Source organism: Chlorocebus sabaeus, chromosome 17 (assembly GCF_047675955.1).
Source record: "Chlorocebus sabaeus isolate Y175 chromosome 17, mChlSab1.0.hap1, whole genome shotgun sequence".
Classification (NCBI taxonomy): Eukaryota; Metazoa; Chordata; class Mammalia; order Primates; family Cercopithecidae; genus Chlorocebus; species Chlorocebus sabaeus.
The window spans coordinates 27,217,727-27,237,492 of NC_132920.1; the positions used below are offsets into that span (position 1 = coordinate 27,217,727).

General features: G+C 38.2%; 2 non-coding genes across 2 annotated transcripts; both read left to right on the plus strand.

Annotated features, from left to right (window-relative positions):
* Positions 1–12,266: 12,266 nt before the first annotated feature.
* On the plus strand, positions 12,267–12,348 carry TRNAS-AGA (transfer RNA serine (anticodon AGA)). The gene has a single exon. It is a non-coding gene; the product is annotated as a tRNA-Ser (tRNA).
* Positions 12,349–19,521: 7,173 nt separating this feature from the next.
* TRNAS-AGA (transfer RNA serine (anticodon AGA)) lies at positions 19,522–19,603 on the plus strand. Its single transcript has one exon. It is a non-coding gene; the product is annotated as a tRNA-Ser (tRNA).
* Positions 19,604–19,766: the final 163 nt, after the last annotated feature.

The window sequence follows — 19,766 nt, forward strand, 5'->3', positions numbered from 1 at the left end:
CCTAACAAAACTATAAATTAAAATATACTAATTAAGATTTAAAAGGTCAAATATACAATTTTGAACAATACATATGACAGAGTGATGACTATATTAATGAATAGGAATTTAGAACTGATGAAGGAGTGGGATTCAAAATGTTATAAGTGTAAAAGGAAATTCATAACATGTGACAAAAGCTAAATAAAGGCTGAATGCCTAAAACGACATTGTTTCGTAATTATTACACTTTGGAATATGAAAACAAACAGTACTAAAATTCAAAACAGCAAGAACAATATAAGATGGAAAGGTATGGCCAAATCCAAATCATTCTAAGCTCCCTTATAAGGTAGGAATTAGAAGTGTACCCAATATATACCCTCGACCAGTGCTGAATGGATGAATATGAAAAGCAGTATTTTTGTGAGCCACAGTCAAACCCAACAGCATTGCTTCTTTAATGAAGGAATACTCTTCCAGCATATAACAGTATATCTGATTTTGTTTTAGAAATAATTATTGGCCGGGCGCAGTGGCTCATGCCTGTAATCCAAGCACTTTGGGAGGCTGAGGTGGGTGGATCACCTGAGGTCAGGAGTTCGAGACCAGCCTGGCCAACCTGGTGAAACTCCGTCTCTACTAAAAATACAAAAATTAACTGGGCGTGGTGGTAGGCACCTGTAATCCCAGCTACTCGGAAGCTGAGGCAGGAGAATCACTTGAACCCGGGAGGCGGAGGTTGCAGTGAGCCAAGATCGCAGCATTGCACTCCAGCCTGGGTGACAGAGCGAGACTCTGTCTCGAAAAAAAAAAAAAAAGAACAATAATTATTAACCTTTTGTCACGAAATTTTGGCCATCAAATTTAAAAGTTAATATCATTGTGCAGCACTTTCAGCCAATAGATTCTTTTTTTTTTTTATTAACACTATTGCACAGTAGAGTGATTGATGCCCTATCCTTTTCACCTAACATTGAATCTCATTTGTCTCTGTTACTGCCTTTTTAATCTATTACTTCTTTTCTAATCTAGAAGAAAAATTATTAATTGTTGATGAGATCTATAAAGCAACTAGTTTTTTTTGTTTGTTTCTGGTTTTTTTTTTTTTTCTTTGAGACAGAGTCTTGCTCTGTCACCCAGGCTGCTGTCGCCGAGGCTGGAAAGCAATGGCGCAATCTTGGCTCACCACAACCTCCACCTACCAGGTTCAAGTCATTCTCCTGGCTCAGCCTCCCGAGTGACTGGGATAACAGGCGCGTCTTTTGAGTAGAGTACAGGGTTTCACCATGTTGGCCAGGCTGGTCTTGAACTCCTGACCTCGTGATCCACCCGCCTCGGCCTCCCAAAGTACTGGGATTGCAGGTGTGGGCCACCACGCCCAACTTAAAGTAACTGTTTGAAGGCACTGATGAGCTGTCAACCCAGGCAAGCCTTGACAAACTAAATCCTTGAAAGAAGGGAAGCACATGATATGAGTTTGCACATTCGAAAGTGCTTTCCTCCCAAAGGTGTGTTCTGTATTGCACCATTGTGGAATGGACCTCATGTGGAAAGAGGCAGTTGTACTGTATTAAGGAGACACTGGTCAGAGTTTGGGGCTACCAAAGTGCATAGAACTTGATGGTCAAAATTCAAGTGATGAGGGAACCACAGAGAAAGATCTCAAATTTGTATTATAAATTCTCTTTATGTTACTGGCTAATTCCTAAGTTGTACCTACACAGGAAGATGTTCCAATACAGGAAAGAGCAACTGGAGGGCTAATGATCTGTAGAGATCCAGCAGCTGCATGATTCTAGGGAGACAGAGGTTGATGTACATGCTTCTCCCAGTTGGAGCCCCATTGGTAAAATGGCTGTTGTTTTGAGACTTAAGATAATACTAACCCTTAGCGCTAAGTGATAAACCTTTAAGTGATAAACCTTTAAAGGACCACATGAAAGGAGTAAGGCTATGCCTTCACAGCAAGGAAAAACTAAACTAAACAAATTGTAACAAAGCTTCAGTCTTTGTTGTATTCTGGAAAAACTACCAGAAGACTATGAAAGTTTGGAAATAAAGCAGTTTGTGTCCTACACTCTACAGGTCAAAGAAGAAAACACAATAGAAATTTTAAAATATTTTAAGCTGAAAGATAATGAAAATAAGACGTATCATAATTTGTCTAATGCATCTAAAGCTGTTTATAGAGAACAACTTTTACTTTTAACTACATGTATTACAACAATAGAAAGGTTGAAACTCAGTGATGTAACTCAAGAGACTATAAAAAGCCAGCAATTTAAATGCAAAAAGTACAAGGAGCTATTAAAAATAAGTGCAGAAATCAATAAAATGGAAAGCAAACATACATCACAGAAAATCAACAAAGTAAAAGTTTGGTTCTTTGAAAAGATTGATAAGACTGATTTTAAAAAGAGGGTAAGATAACATATGAATACTATCATTGGGAATGAAACATTATATGTATGTGTATACACATACACACACATATATATATATCCTAAAGATATTTTAAAAACAAGAAAGAGGTATTATAAATGTATTTATGTCAATATACATGAAACATTTGATGAAATAGATACATTCCTTGAAAAACACAATATGGCCGGGTGCAGTGGATCACGCCTGTAATCCCAGCACTTCAGGAGGCCAAGGCAAGTGGATCACCTGAGGTCAGGAGTTTGAGACCAGCCTGGCCAATATGGTGAAACCTGGTCTCTACTAAAAATACAAAAATTAGCCGGCTGTGGTGGCACATGCCTGTAATCCCAGCTACTCGGGAGGCTGAGGCACAAGAATTGCTTGAACCTGGGAGGTGGAGGTTGCAGTGAGCCAAGATTGTGCCACTTCACTCCAGCCTGTGCCACACAGTGAGACTCCATCTCAAAAGAAAAAAGAAAAAAAGACAAACAATATGCCACAACTGACACAAAAAGCAATAGGAAATCTTTATTGTCCTATACTTATTGGAAAAATTAAATCCATACTTTAAAGAGCCATTCATATACACCTCTAGGCGTAGGTAGATTCACTTGTGAATTCCCACATACAAATAAGAGATAAATAATATCAGTCTTTCAGAAAGCCATTTAGAGAACTGAAAAAGAGAAAACATTGTTCGGCTAATTTGACTACACAGACGTAATTCTGAAACCAAAACTCAAAAAGAGAGTACAAGAACAGAATATTACATGCCAATATTTCTTTTAAACATAGACTCAACTTTTAACCAAAATATCAGCAAAGTAAATAAAGCATATTATTTTAAAAGTCAAAACATTATGTTCAAATGAGATTTACTCTAGAAATGGAAATTTGGTTTAACCTTTTAAAATGTAATTTACCACATTAATAGAATAAATATATAAACCAAATTTTCATCTAAGTAGACATAGAATAAGCATTTGATGAAATTCAATAATTCATTATTTAAAACTCTCAAATGAGAATAAAGGGGAATTTCGTTAGTCTAATAAAGCTTAACTACAAAACACCTACAATGAACCTGAGTTTGGGAACATGACAAGAATGCCCACGATTATCACTTCCATTCAATACTATGGTGGCAATTGTAGCTACTGCAGTAAAATAAGAAAAATAAATGATTGATATTAATATTGGGAAATAAATATAGCCTTCATTATTGGAAGATAACTTGATTATCAGTATACAAAACTGAGAAGAATCTAAAAAATGATTGGAATTAGTAAGTAAGTTTAGCATGGTACTGACTTCATGGTCAATATACAAAATATCAAATATACTCACATATACTAGCAACAAACAAATGAAAAATGAAATTTTAAAAAGTCAATTTTTGAGGATGAGTGTGGTGGCTCCCACCTGTAATCCCAGCACTTTGGGAGGTGGAGGCAGGAAAGTCTCTTGAGCCCAGGAGTTTGAGACTAGACAATATAGTGAGAGCCTATCTCTACAAAAACATTGTTTAAAAAAATTAGCAAGGTGTGGTGGTGCACACTTGTGGTCTCAGCTACTTGGGAGGCTGAGGTAAGACAATCGCTTGAACCTGGAAGGTCAAGGATGCAGTAAGCCATCATCATGCCACTACACTCCAGCATGGGTGACAAAATGAGATACTGTTTCACTAAACAACAGCAACAAAGATTCCATTTACAACAGCATTAATAAATGTAAAAAAAGTGTGCAAAAAACTATAATAAAAACTAAAAAACATTATTGGGATAAATTAAAGAAGACCTAAATAAGTGAAGTGATTTATCAGGTTTACATTTTGGAAGATTTGATATTGTTAGGATATTAATTTTTCCTAAATTGATCAATAGATTCAATGAAATCCCAATCAAAATCCCAGCATGTATTTTTGTGGAAATTAAGTATATTTTTGTAAATGCAAAATAATTTGAAAAATCATGTCTATATTGTAGAAAATTAGCTAAGCTTGAAAATTTATGCTGCCAATTTACAAAATAGGTTATAGGTCAATTCAGTCAAGTAAGAATGATCTTTATAATCACATTGAGTAAAATAAACCTTGACTCCTATGTCACATTATAAACAAAATTATTTTATTATATAATAGACATCAATGTGATAGAAAAAAAGATACAATTTCTAGAAGGAAACACGGTAGAACATCTTCATGAACTTGGGCTAGGCAAAGATTTCTCAAACAGTACATAAGGAATATAAATCATTAAATAAGATGTGTTGGGCTTATTTTAAATAAGGGATGTATTGGCTGCAAATGACAGCATTAAAAGACTGAAAACACAGCCAAGAAACGGAGAAGGCATTTGCAATATCTGTATCTATGTCTATATTTATGTCTATATCTGAAGCCATCAAATTATTAATATCTAGATTGATATCCTATATCGCCTAGGCTGGTCTCTAACTCCTGGGCTCAAGTGATCCACCCACCTCAGCCTCCCAAACTGCTGGGATTACAGGCAGGAACCACTGTACCAGGCCCAATCTGGTTGGTTGGTTGGTTGGTTTTTGAGACAGAGTCTCACCGTGTCGCCAGAGCTGGAGTGCAATGGTGTGATCTCGGCTCACTGCAACCTCCACCTCCCAGGTTCAAGCAATTCTCCTGCCTCAGCCTCCGGAGTAGCTGGGATTACAGGCATATACCACCATGCCTGGGTAATTTTTGTATTTTTAGTAGAGACGGCGTTTCACCATGTTGGCCAGGCTGGTCTCGAACTCCTGACCTCAAATAATCTCCCTGCCTCGGCCTCCCAAAGTGTTGGGATTACAGGCCTGTGCCATATTCCAATCACTGTCCACAACATTTTCACTTTTTTTTTTTTTTTTTTTTTTTTAGATGGAGTCTCACTCTGTCGCCAGGCTAGAGTGCAGTGGTGTGATCTCGGCTCACTGCAACCTCCGCCTCCCAGGTTCAAGCTGTTCTCGTACCTCAGCCTCCCGAGTAGCTGGGACTACAGGCGCACGCCAGCACGCCCACCTAATTTTTGCATTTTTAGGAGAGACCATGTTGGCCAGGATGGTCTCAATCTCTTGATCTCGTGATCTGCCCGCCTCAGCCTCACAAAGTGCAGGGATTACAGGCGTGAGCCACCGTCCCCGGCCGCACCCAGCTAATATTTTGTATTTTTAGTAGAGACAGGGTTTCACCATGTTGACCAGGCTAGTCTTGAACTTCTGACCTCAGGTGATCCGCCTGCCTTGGCGTCCCAAAGTGCTGAGATTACAGACATGAGCCTATTTGCCCAGCCCAACTTTTAATTTTTAATTTTCACTTGTTTGTTTTTAATATACAAATACATTTGATTTTTGTATCTTGACCATGAAACCAGCTACCATGCTAATTCTTTTATTAATTCCAACTTTCAGATTTTTCGTTTTACTTTAGCCTCAAGAAAACCCTTTGTTGGCTGGGCACGGTGGATCATGCCTGTAATCCCAGCACCTTGGGAGGCTGAGGTGGGTGGATCACCTGAGGTAAGGAGTTCGAGACCAGCCTGGACAACATAGTGAAACCCCGTCTCTACTAAAAATACAAAAATTAGCTGGGTGTGGTGGCGGGCCCCTGTAATCCCAGTTACTCAGGAGGGTGAGGCAGGAGAATCACTTGAAACAGGGAGGCAGAGGCTGCAGTGAGCCAAGACCATGCCACTGCACTCCAGCCTGGATGACAGAGCAAGACCCTGTCTCAAACAAACAAACAAACAAAACCTATATTATGTCTTGTAATACACATCTGTTAATGACATATTGTCTCAACTTTTGTTTGACTTAAATTATCTTTATTTTTCACCAGTCAGATTGGATTAGGGCACCTTAATGGTCTCATTCAAACTCAATCACTTATTTAAAGGTTCCATCTCCACATCCGGCCATATTCTGAGGTACTGGAGGTTAGGACTTCAACAGGTAAATTTTGAGGAGACACAATTCAGCCTATAACACCTTCAGACAAAGCAGGCAAACACTATGCAAAAATGGCTTCATTGCTGAAATCTTAAAATGTTAAGGAAGATCTAATATACAGAAAATAGAAAAAATGAAAACTCTTCACAATTCATTTTATAGGGCCAGCATAATCTTCATACTAAAACCTGACAAGGAATTACTAAAGAAGAAATTACAAGTCAATCTTTGTGTTAAACATTCTAGATATAAAACCACTAAACACAGTAAGAGCAATCAGACCCAGTAATATGCAGAAAGAACAGTCAAATGTTAAGCTGTAATGTGTGTTTCAGTAACATAAATTATTTTAATATAAAAAAATCACTTTAAATTTACCACAAAGTGAAGAAAAAACAAATAATCTTATCAGTAGATGCAGTAAAACTATTTGACAAAATTCAACACTACATTGGTTTTAAAAAAAAAAGGCAGTCTATGTATGGAAAGGAAATTTCTTAATCCCAGAATGCATATATACAAAATCCTGCATTTAATATCCTAATTATAGTAAATATTTAACACTGTCTCCCAGGTATTGGGACCAAGACAAACATGACCTAGTGGTCATCACCACTGCTATTCAACACTGTATTGGGGATCATAGGCCATTACATAAGACAAAGTATTAAAAGATACTAAGATTGAAAATGAAGAAATAAGACTGCCATCATTTGCAGATAATGTATTTATATATTTGAAAAATCTCTAAACTCTAAAAATTTTTAGAATCATTAAGTGAAAATAAGTTTACAGGGTACAAAAACCAATATTCAAATATATGTTCTATTCATATATACTTTGAAAAAATAGACAATACATTTTTAAAATGTGATTTATAATATCAAGAACACTATCAATAACCTAATGATAAATACAATAATAAATGTAATAAAAATATGTAAGAGTGGTACATTAATAGCTACAAATCACTGTGCACAGAATTTTTAAAATATCAAAATAAATGAAGGGATATAACATATTCATTGATTGAAAGGCTCAGATTCAATGTAATCAAAATAAAATATTGAAACAGGACTTTTGGTAGAATTGACAAGTTGTTTCTAAAATGCATGTGCAACTGGAAAGGACCTAGAATCACCAAGGAAATCTTGCAGAGGAAGAGCAAATCTGAAGACTTTCACTACCACATAATGAGATTTCTCTTATTCTAAAGATACACTGATTAAGAAAGTGTTACTGACATAAAGATAGAGACCAATGAAACAAAATGTATCTACCTTTGTAAAACCACATAAAATGCAATTCAATCGGGGAAAGAGGTAGATTTTTCCAAAGGTGGTGCTGAATCAACTGGATATACAAAGGAAGACAATGTAGGCACTGACGTCTTCCTTAAATTATTCCCTAAAAAAATTCAAGATGGATTAGAGATCCAAATGTTCAAGTTAAAACGATAAAATTATAAAGGAAAACAATGAACTATCTTCATGAACTTTGGGTTGGCAAATACTTCCTGTTTAATAAGCACCAAAAGCAATAACTATAAAAGAAACAGATTGATAAATTGACGTTCCTTTAGACTTCAGAACTTCAGTCATCCAAAGACATCATCAACAATGTGAAAAGGCAACGCACAGGATAGAAGATATTTGTAATACATATTTATGACAAAGGATCCATGTCTAGTGTGATGGTTAATACTGAGTGTCAATTCGACTGGATTGAAGGATGCAAGATTGATCCCGGGTGTGTCTGTAAGGGTTTTGCCAAAGGACATTAACATTTGAGTCAGTGGGCTGGGGAAGGCAGACCCACCCTTAATTGGGTGGGCACCATCTAATTAGCCACCAGCGAATATAAAGCAGACGGAAAAACTTGAAGGGACGACATGGGCCTAGCCTCTCAGCCCACATCATTCTCCCGTGCTGGATGCTTCCTGCCTCGGAACATGTGAAAATGGACTAATATACTGGTCTATTACACTGGGTCCTCTTTCAAGGGCAGTGAAAGTTCCCCCTCAGTGCAATACTGACATTATTTTTAATCCTCTGGGAAGGCCCTCTATTTTGGCAGAACATTTCAGCTTCAATATCTGTACAGGGTGTAGTAGATTGGCAGTAACCATTCATTTCCATCTCCTTCAAGTGAGCCTTCCTGGACTAGAGGTTAGAAAGAACAACATTTCCCCAACTCTTGCAGTTAGGGTTCTGGGTGTGATTTAAGCTTTGCCTCAGGATTTTCAAATATGGAAATAAGGAGACTTCTGTTTCTGTTATTCTGTGCTCACAAGCATTGTCATGGACTTACTGGGGTTTTCTGCAGAGGAATGCAACATAAGGAGCATCAGTTTGCTCGTTCACATCTGGGAAGCATGCTGTGTTCTGCAACATGTGATTCTCAAAGTATGGTTCCCAGACCAGCAGCAACAGAATTTGGCAACTTGTTTAGAAATGTAAATTGCTTTCTGATTGCTCTGTGTTTTCTTTGAGCCTGTATTTGTCTATTTGGCATCCATTGATCCATTTGGCATCATTGATCAGAGGGGTCAAACTATAGCCAAAGTTATTTACATCTCCTGCTATCCAGAGCCCATACTTTGAATGACCTCCCTTACCTGACTCTCACACACTAAGCCAATATTTCCCCTGGGGTAAATCAACCAAGCGCCAAATATCAGACAACCAGGGACAGCCTCTATATCCAAAACAACCAGAATTATTCAAACTAGCCAATTCTAAACTGTTTACCCTGATCTGCCCTGCCTTTCCCATGGAAACCCCAATAAAGACTTTAATTTATGCCTTCCTTTTCACTCCTTTCTGCCTCCTGGGTGACACTGGTACTTCCCAATGTGGCCCTGTATGGTGTGCTGCGCTTCTCATTTCTAGGGAAACTGTGAATAACATTATAATTTTCTTTCAATAGCATTGACCTTTCTGTGTCTTCACTCCATCATCTTTATAAATTAAGGCCTGGGCATAAATCACTGACAGACTTGCCTGAAATGAACAATTCTAGTGGAAGCATCTTGATTTTCTAGTTTATTGATTGTGGGAACAACAGCCTCGATGGAGACTATTTCTTTGAGGTTATTTTGGGAACAATTCCTGCAGAATCAAATTAGAACTGATACCTTCCTCCATCCCTCTCTTCTAAAAATTTTGTAAGCCTCTATATTCTTTATTAATCCCCTTTTATTTAAAATAGCTTGAGAGGTTTTGATTCTGAGGCACATTTTTTTTAAAATTTAATTTGGCCAGGCACCATGGCTCATGCTTATAATCTCAGCACTTTGGGAGGCTAAGGCGGATGGATCACCTGAGGTCAGGAATTTGAGACCAGCCTGGCCAACATGGTGAAACCTCGTCTCTACTAAAAATACAAAAATTAGCTGGGCCTGGTGGCGTGTGCCTGTAATCCCAGTTACTCGTAGGGCTGAAGCAGAAGAATCCTTTGAAGCTAGGAGGCGGAGACTGCGCCATTGCACTCTAGCCTGGGCAACAGAGTGAGACTCCATCTCAAAAATAAATAAAATAAATAAATAAATTTAATTAATTTTTTTTTTTTTTTTTTTTTTTTTTTTGAGACGGAGTCTTGCTCTGTCACCCAGGCTGGAGTGCAGTGGCCGGATCTCAACTCACTGCAAGCTCCGCTTTCCGGGTCTACGCCATTCTCCTGCCTCAGCCTCCCGAGTAGCTGGGACTACAGGCGCCCACCACCTCGCCCGGCTAGTTTTTTGTATTTTTTTAGTAGAGACGGGGTTTCACCGTGTTAGTCAGGCTGGTCTCGATCTCCTGACCTTGTGATCCGCCCGTCTCGGCCTCCCAAAGTGCTGGGATTACAGGCTTGAGCCACTGCGCCCGGCCTAATTAATTTTTTTTGTAGAGACAGGGGTCTTGCTTCGTTGCCCAGGCTGTTGCCCAGGTTGGTCTTGGATGCCTGGCTTCAAGTGATCCTCCCACCTTGGCCTCCCAAAGTGCTGGGATTACATATGTAAGCCACCACACCTTGCCTAAGTAAATTTTTAATTGACCTATAACACAATGTTGATGCAGAAAAGTATATAAACCATAACTATACAGCTCAAGAAATTTTCACAAAGTGAACACACCTATGAACCCAGAACTCAGACTGAAAAATAGAACCATTCCCACGATCTCCAACAAGTCTCTTCATGGCCTTTCTCAGTGTAACCACCTTCAACAATCACCTTCCTGATTTCTAACACCACAGATTTGTTTAGCTTGTTTTGAGCTACAGTATATATAAACAAAAGCATGTATGCTTTTGTGTATGGCATCATTTCAATATTATGTTTGTGAGATCCTTCCAATTTGTGTGTAATTAAATTCTTTATTCTTATTGCTCTACTGTTCCTTTGTATGGAAAACAACTATTTATCTTTTCTATTGTTGATGGACTTTGGACTGTTTTCAGTTTGGAACTAATATGTCTAGAATAGTTTTGTTTCCTACAAGTGAACCCTGATTCATTTGTTTTACATGAATCTATTCTGCCATGCTTTGGTCCACACATACGAATGAGGAGAAAAAAAAGATTGAAGCCATCACAGGTCTCTGTTCATCTTATTCTAAGCAAAACAAGAATTGATTCAATAAATTCAGTTCATATTAATATTAATCACAGCAAGTTTCCTTTTGTGCTGATTTAAGCATGAAAAGTCTGTTATTTCTTTAGTACTTAACTCCCTTCAAACCAGAGTTCTGAAGGAATCTAATTAAAATGTTATATGCCTGTTAAAATGTGTAGACCAAATAAAAGGGACATGATATAACTGTGGAAACACCTTCTATCACAACTTATATTTTCCTTTAAATTTGTATTTAGTTATTTCATAACTTGACACGATTTTTAAAGGTTTATGTGACTGATACTCATTTTAACAAGAAAGTTTAAATAACAGACTCCTCAGTTAAATATGCAATCTGGTTCTCTTACTCCAAACTCAGCTTAATACTCCCCTCAGAGCAGACTCCCTTTCGTTAAACCATGGGATTTCTTATAGTTGATTTTATTAATATTTCCATAGCAAAGCAATATTTCTTCACTCCCCCTTACCCTGCCTTCACTCTTCTTTTCACCCCTCTCCTCTCCTCCGTTCAGATGTCACAATTGACCCCTCTGTCATCGTTCTCATCCCTCCTCTGCCCACTCTCCCTTTTCTCCTCTTCCTCTACCTCTGTTTCTTCTTTAGAAAATTAGATTAAGACTCTCTAAGCGGGGTAGACAAAATCACTCTCAGGTCTTAGGAAAACACTGTTATTGAGATATTAAGGTCAAAATGTACAAGGGAGAAAAAGAAAATCTGCTGAATTGACTAAATTTAGAGCAACGGGGGAAGCCCCTTTGTCGGCCAAAACTCAAACCAGATTCTGAGCCTAAAAGACTCAACAATGTCACAACGAAGTGATACAGAGGAGACTTTCTACATAATTTTTCGCTCCCTCCACCTAAGACACAAATCAGCGGAAGCGATTCCGTGCCTGGAATTCCCCTACGAACACCGTAATTCACCGAGGAGCTTTGGGCTCCGGGAAGTCCGAACATCCCGGATTAGAGGAGAGTTGGCCATGACTCCCCGTCGGTACCGGCTAGGTTTGGTACCAGCTATGGCGAGTACAGAAACCTGGCCGGTCCTGGGGCAGGCAGGTGCTCGCCGGATGTTATTCGACTGACTGGATATTTGCTGGAAACGTTAATGCTTATGCGATGAGGACTCTCTCTAATTGCGGTGCTCTCAATTACCAAAGATGTTCTGACTTCCTTTCCTAGAATTCTCATTTCACCTTAGCATTTCCAAAAAACTCACCAAAGACAAAGGTTTGCACACATCACCTGACACATGATTTCACCAATATATCCAAGTCAGTGGTTTCACAGCTGTAGTCGTGGCCGAGTGGTTAAGGCGATGGACTAGAAATCCATTGGGGTCTCCCCGCGCAGGTTCGAATCCTGCCGACTACGGAATGCTTTTTTGCTCCAAGTGAGCTAACTTAATCAACCCATCGGTTTGACAGTGTGAAATTACCTAACAAGGAAATCCTTACCACCCATTTCCTACCACAAGGGTGCAAACTTCTTGACTGTCCTGATGCCTCGCTCATTCAAACCTCTACCGCCACTAGGTTCCCATCGTGCAGGGATCCCGACATTAATTCTTATTTGTCTAAAAGTAAGCAATATTTTCTGTGAGCAAAACGCAGGTCTTGGCGATGCTGCCTCACTTCCTGTCTTCGAACCCCGTGCCTCGAATTTTCCTCATGGAATTGCGCCAGTGAAGAAAACAAATATAAGGTATCTCTCATCTTTGTGTTCACAAATATGCCTCATTTGGAAAAGTAGGGCTGGGCGCGGTGGCTTACGCCTGTAATCCCAGCACTTTGGGAGGTCGAGGCGGGCGGATCGCTTGAGGTCAGTTCAAGGCTAGCCTGGCCAACATGGCGAAACCCCGTCTCCACTAAAAATACAAAACTTAGCCGGGCATGGTGGCGCGCGCCTGTAATCCCAGCTACTAGGAAGACGAAGGCAGGAGAATCCCTTGAACCCGGGAGGTGGAGGTTACAGTGAGCCAAGGTGGCACCACTGCACTCCAGCCTGGACAACATAGAGACTCTGTCATAGAGACAACGTAGAGACAACACTGAGACTCTGTCTCAAAAAAAAAAAAAAAAAAAAAAAAAGGTAGGTTAGCCCCCTCAATTTGAATTTGTCTGATATTTCCTCTGAGTTATATTCAGGTTATTCTGGCAGGAATACCACAGAAGTGAAGCGAAGTCCTTTACCGTTCTTCAAATCCAGAGGCACATGATGTTAATTAGTACTGATACTCACAACTGTGATGAATTCAGATGATGTCTATTAAGTCCACTGTCAATTTACCTTTGGTATTGCTCATTACGTGATTTATGCAGCTTACTTATTTTGCATTATATTTGGTTATTTTGAAAAGTGTAAGTAAAAGGAAGAAGAAATTGAAGAAGTGCATTGAATTCTGGTGGCTTTTCGGTGAAGCCACCGTTGAAGTGTGTAATCGAGGAATACCCTTCTTGCATATAAAATAAATCTGGAATGTTAATCAACATTTTAATTTAATTTTTAATTATTACCATTATGTTATTTAAATGTTAGTGTTTAAAATGTAAAAGGATTGATATTGATATTATTGTGCAGCAGAGTTATGCACAATTATTTCTTCAGTCACTCTACCTCACATTTGAAATAATATGTAGATGCTCACTTTCAGCTATAATTGAACATCATTTGTCTCTGTTTCTTTTTATTTACTGACCATATCCAAAATGTGTATATGCATAAGTGGAAATTAAAATTAAAATACTCCATTCCCAATAGCAGCAAACGTTTTAGAGTCTGAAAATAAATCTAACTGCCAGGCTTAGTGGCTCACGCCTGTAATCCCAGCACTTTGGGAGGCCGAGGGGGATGGATCACGAGGTCAGAAGTTCAAGACGAGCCTGACTAATATGGTGAAATCCCGTCTCTACTAAAAATACAAAAATTAACCGGGCGTGGTGGCATGATCCTGTAATCCCAGCTACTCGGAAGGCTAAGGCAGGAGAATCAGTTGAACCCGGGAGGCGGAGGCTGCAGTAAGTGGAGATCATGCCATTGCACTCCAGCCTGGGCGACAGGGCGAGACTCTGTCTGAAAATAATAAATAAATAAATAAATAAATAAATTAAATAAAAATAAATCTAGCAAAAGATATGCAAGAAATCTACACTTAAAACTATAAAACATTGCTGGTGGAAATTAAATGGAGGAAGTTGAGGAAAAATAACATATTTATGTCTTGTTAGACTCAATTTCATCAAGATGAAAACTATTTCTAAATTAATCAATAGGTTCAATGAATCCCAATCAAGTTCTGAGCCTGTATTTTTTAAAGTTTAGCAGTTTCAAAAATATATTTAAAAGGTAAGGCGACTTTAGAAAACAAGAAAAACTCTAGTTTACAGATTCAAAGAAAAGAAAAAATAGAGAAAATAAAAAGAAAATATTAAAGAAGATAGTAAAGTTGGAGGACTTATACAACGTGTATATCATGACTTATTGCAAATACAATTAAGAGTTATTATTTATAAATATTAACACTTTTTAAATTTAAATTTTATTTTTAATTGATACCAAACATTATCTTCACTGCTATGGTATCACCTTGGCCAGGCTGAACTACATTCCCCAGAATTTCTTTTTCTGTGTGTCTCTGGTTAGGATGGTCCCCAAGAGATATTCTTGCAGAAGATTTGAGAAAGAAAGCTAAGTAGCAGTCATTTTGTAGCTCATGCTAACTCACCTGCTGACTTATCTTGTCACATGGCAGTATTTGTGCCTGCAACTAACTACCCCACCTTCCTGTGGGTTCTCCTTCAACCTCTGTAATTTCCGAACCGAATGTTTGTGTTTAGCTTCAAGCAAAGGACCCTGTCTTCTATAGAATACTACAACACCAAAGAGAGGCAACAAGAGCTGACACGGATTTCAGTTCATCCTGTGGGGCTCCCAGTTCATGCTTGTGGGTTCCAGCTTGTTCTATTATTCCCCACTTTACCTCCTTCTTCCTTTCTTGATAATCTGCCCCACAGTCTTTATAATGCTGAAGCTTGAAGTGCATCCCAGTGGTTCTGCTTCTTTTATTGAATCCTGACTGCTACATATCAATGACTCAACTAAATGATCAAAAACTTGAACAAACATTTTATAAAAGAAGATATTCATGTATCTAATAACCAATTTTTCATGGGCCTGTTGCAATTGTTGACTCTCACAGTGTTAATTATGAATAAAATTAGCTGCAATAAAGTGTATAGTCAAGAAAAGGATCATGGAGGACGAGGATCAGTAAACACAACTCAAAGGAAAGGATGATATCCCACCAGGATTTAAAATCAAATTGGTCATTTTTCAGACCAGTGCCAAAAGGACTCCTGTTTCTTCCCCATAGTAAAGTAATAGAAACCAGACTTACCCTATCACCTTAAACAACTGGTAAATTGTACAAAGTATATGTAACAACTTTCTTCAGACAGACAATAGGCAGTGACTAATTTTGATACCTGGGAAAAGGGAACAAATGAGAAAGAAATTGCCCTATTTACTGCCTATAATCATATTAAGAGGAACATTTCATAATGATAAAGAGGTCAATACACCAAGAAGCCACAATAACCCTACATGTATGCACCTACAAATAGTGCTTCAAAATATGTGTAGCGAAACCTGTTAAACTGCAAGGAGACATAGAAAAATTACTCAATTATAGTTGGAAATTATATTTTTATTATTTTTTTTTTATTTATTTTTTGAGACAGAGTCTTGCTCTGTTGCCTAGGCTGTAGTGCAGTGGTGCGATCTGGAGTGCAGTGGTGCGATCTCGGCTCACTGCAACCTCTGCCTCCTAGGTTCAAGTGATTCTCCTTCCTCAGTCTCCCAAGTAGCTGGGATTACAGGTGCCCACCACCATGCCCAGCTAATTTTTGTATTTTTAGTAGAGACGGGGTTTTGTTATGGTGGTCAGGCTGTTCTCAAATTCCTGACCTCAGGTGATCCACCCACCTCGGCCTCCCAAAGTGCTGGGATTACAGGTGTGAGCCACTGTGCCAGGCTGATAGTTGGAAATGTTAACACTTCTTTCTCAGTAATTGATAGAACAAATAGTCTGAAAATTCAGTACGAATACAGAAGATTTGAACCACATTACCACAAATTTGACCTCATTAACATGTATAGAATGCTCTTCTTAGCAATAACAGAAAATTTTCTTGTCAAGTGCTTATAGAATACTTACCAAGACAGACCTTATTTTGGGCTAAAAAATAAGTCACTGTAAGCTCAAAAGGACTCAAATTACAGAAAGTATATTTTCTGACCACAACAGAATTAAACCAGAAATCAATTAACAGAAATTAAACAAAATAGCCTAAAACCAAATAATACATCACAAGGGAAATTTAAATTATTTTGAACTAAATAAAAATGAAAACAAAATATAAAAAAATACAGCTAAAGCTTTTCATAGAAAAAAAAGCTTATATTATAGAAGAAAAAAGTGGCCAGGTACTAGGGCTCATGCCTGTAATCCCAGCACTTTGGGAGACTGAGGCAAGAGGATTGCTTGAGCCCAGGGATTTGAGACCAGCCCAGGCAACATGGCGAGACCCGTCTCTACCAGAAGAACAGGAAAGAAAGAAAGGAAGGGAGGGAGGGAGGGAGGAAGGAAGGAAGGAAGGAAGGAAGGAAGGAAGGAAGGAAGGAAGGAAGGAAGGAAGGAGAGGGAAGGAAGGAAGGAGGGAGAAGGAAGGAAGGAAAGAAGAGAGAGGAGAGAGAGAGAGGAAGGAAGGAAGGAAGGAGAAGGAAGGAAGGAAGGAAAGAAGAGAGAGGAGAGAGAGAGAAAGAGAGAAAGGAAGGGAGGGAGGGAGGGAGGGAGAAAGAGAGAGGAAAGAGAAAAAGAGGAAGGAAGGAAGGAAGGAAGGGAGGGAGGGAGGGAAGGAGGGAGAAGCTGGGCTAGGGGCTGGCAGGTGCCTGTAGTCCCCAGCTACTCAGCAGGCTGAGGTGGGAAGAATGCTTGAGCTGGGGAAGTGGAGGCTGCAGCAAGCAGAGATTATGTCACTACACCCCAGCTGTCCCCCAGCCTGGGGGACGGAGCCAGACCCTATTAAAAAAAATAATTGTCTATCAATCATCTATAGTTTCACCTTAAGAAACTAGAAAAATAAGAGTAAATTAAGTTCAAATTAAAAGTAAATGTAATTAAATTAAAAGTAAATGGAAGAGAACAAATATTAAAGAGCAAAAGGGAATGAAATAGAAAAACAATAGAGAAGATCAATGAAATCCAAAAACCAATGCTTTGAAAAGATGAATAGTATCAATAAATCTCCAGTCAGACTGGTCAGAAAATAAATGCAGCAGGAAAGAAAGAGGGAACATTTACCCAGATTACACAAAAAATAAAAGAATATTTTGGATAATATGCCAATTAAATTGACAAATTAGATGAAATATATCAATTTCTCAAAAGATAGAAACTACTAAAGCCCACTCAAGAAATAATCTGAATCGTAATATAACTATTAAAAATATAATTTATAATTATAAAATTTATAATTTAAAACCTCTCAAAAAGAAAACTCCAGGCCTAGATGGCTTCATTGGTAGATTCTACCAAACCTTTAAAGAGGAAATAATATCATGTCTACATAAACTTTTCCAGAAACTGGAAAAGTAGAGAACACTTTCCTACTCAGTTTATGAATTGAATATTAGTTGACATCGAAACTTGGGGGGGATGAAGGGAAACAAAGAATATAAATGTATCTGTTTCCACTGAACTGTACACTTAAAAATGGTAAAAATGGTAAATTAAACATATATATTTTACCTCAATAAAATAAGCTACTGTAAAAAATAAAAAATGAAATAGCCCTACCTCAGCAAAAACAAAGCAAACAAACCAAACACCAGATCACAGTTTGAGAAAAAAAAAAAAAATTGCAAACCAATGTTCCTCATGGAAATAGGTGTAAATATTCTTAACAAGTGTTAGCAAATTGAATCAGCAATTTTTAAAAAGGATGATATGCTCTGACCAAGTGGGATTTATCCTTTGAATGCTGAGGGGACTGTGCCTTTCTGTTCTTAAAGGTGTCATTTTCCATCTCTATAAGGAAAGAGTAATAGATACAGAGTAAGATGCTTTGATTTCAATACTCAGTAGCCCTGTGAATTACAAACTTCCCTTATCTGAACATTTTTCTTATTGTAAAAGTGGGTGGCAGCACCTCATGGAACTGTTATGAGAGTTACATGAGGTCCTGAATATGAAGGCATTTTCTAAAATGTGAAATTTAGAATAGTTAGATGGTATCGTTTTTTTTTTTTTTACTGGTTCAATATCCATGCCACACCACTCCGTATTTCTTCAAACAGATAACAAGGTACTACAATCATCTTGTAGTCTTAAGGAAGTGTGGGAACACTTTAAGTAGAAATACAAATAAATACTTATACTTTGCTTGAAAATTTGAAAGAAGAGCTAAAAGAAGAAAACGATGAGGAGCTGTGATTCAACACCTCGGATAAATTAGTATTAACTTTTTTGTTTTTACACAACCAGGTTTTAAATGCATAAATATGCAATGGCATATTTTAGCCTGTTTTCCACTTTTAATTTTCCAGTTACATAAATATTGCAGTACCTGTTTTTCTATTTTTAATTTTCCAATTACATAAATAATGCAGATTATTTTTATGACAAATGGAAAGAATACAAACGTAATCGAAATTGATATTTTAATCTCTCACATTCCATTTTGCTGTTTTATTAGATTGGTGAGTGTCCCTTCGGATGTTTTTAATGGACTTTAATTTGGGGGTTCATTCGATATAAATAGAACTATTTATGTTCGCTATTTTGTGTATTACAGTTTACACACATTTTCCAAATAAAACGATAAGAATCTAATTCTTTAACAGCTGCATGGTACCCTATGACAGGAATGCATCACACCGTTCCCTTACTGGTTAGCATATTTATATGCTATATACAAACAATGCCACAGTGGACATCTTTGCATTGTAACCATTTAAATCATGTAAATCACCAGCTGTTTTCGCCCAGTTTCCACTTCGATCAAAGTGCTGATTTCACACAAGTTATGCAATCTTCCACTCTGTCTTCAATTACCTACGAGTGTCCAGGACTATCGAAAGACGGGCTGTTCAAAGGCAATGGATGAGTGGGGGCCATAAGTTAGAGTCTCACTCCACTTCGTAATTAGCAAAGTTTAGTTCCATCTGCAGAGACTCCACTGCCAGAGCTCAGATCACAGCCTACTTTCGGGCGCCGACGGGAGCTCGCTCACCGTTTACTAACGTGAAGTTTGTATTGTTTGGTTGGAACGCTGATGCTGCTCATCCTCACGCGGGAGGACTCTCATTCCAGTGCTCTTGTCCAGGTGGCACAGGAGGTTGGCTTTTTTTTTTTTTTAACCAAACTCTCGTTGTACCTGAAAGTTTACATTCAACTCACAAAGCCAATTTTCTTGTACCAATACGGTAGTTATCCTGATTTGCATTTCTTCATGTCTGTATCGTGAAAAAAAACCGTGGTCAGGCCGTGTAGTCGTGGCCGAGTGGTTAAGGCGATGGACTAGAAATCCACTGGGGTCTCCCCACGCAGGTTCGAATCCTGCCGACTACGAGATAACAAGAGAAGATTTAGAAGAAGGAAATTTAAACCAACTCAGGTATTGCGAATTGAGTTTGTTACTTCCCCGATCCTGAAACCCCACACAATAATGGAGGGTGGAAGTTATTGACTACTTACTATTTTCATTAAGATTATGGGTGCCTTAATTAGTAGG